Source organism: Trypanosoma theileri, assembly GCF_002087225.1.
Source record: "Trypanosoma theileri isolate Edinburgh chromosome Unknown TM35_Tth_10_V1, whole genome shotgun sequence".
Taxonomy (NCBI): domain Eukaryota; phylum Euglenozoa; class Kinetoplastea; order Trypanosomatida; family Trypanosomatidae; genus Trypanosoma; species Trypanosoma theileri.
The window spans coordinates 114287-114745 of record NW_021639852.1 but is presented as its reverse complement, the minus strand read 5'-3'; positions in this window follow the sequence as shown (position 1 = coordinate 114745).

Here is a 459-nt window from a genome sequence, read left to right as displayed (position 1 = left end):
AAAAAAAAAAAAAAAAAAAAAAAAAAAACATCAACATTTTTCTTCCCAAAGAAACTGTAGAGTCACAGAAAGAAAAGCAAACATGAGCGATATTTTTAGAGGCCTGTTAATGTAAATTCAGTGTTTGTGTATCATGTGAGTAAAAAATCAGTGTGTGGTAAAGAAGTGTGTGAATGAGTAAGAAGGAAGAATAAGATACAACAGCATTAACAAGTAATTGCCATTATACTGATTCTCTTTTTTTTTTTTTCTTTTCCCTGGGGGGCAGGTTTCCTTTTTTTTTTCTTTTTTTATATGCGTTATTACGATCATCATTAATTATAGGAATAAATCACAGTGCATATGTATATATAAGGAGAGAGATAAACCGCCTTTTATCTCCTTTCTTTCTTTCCTTCCTTCTTATTTCTGCTGATCTTACTCTCATTTAACACCGGCACTACTAACAATCACCACTGT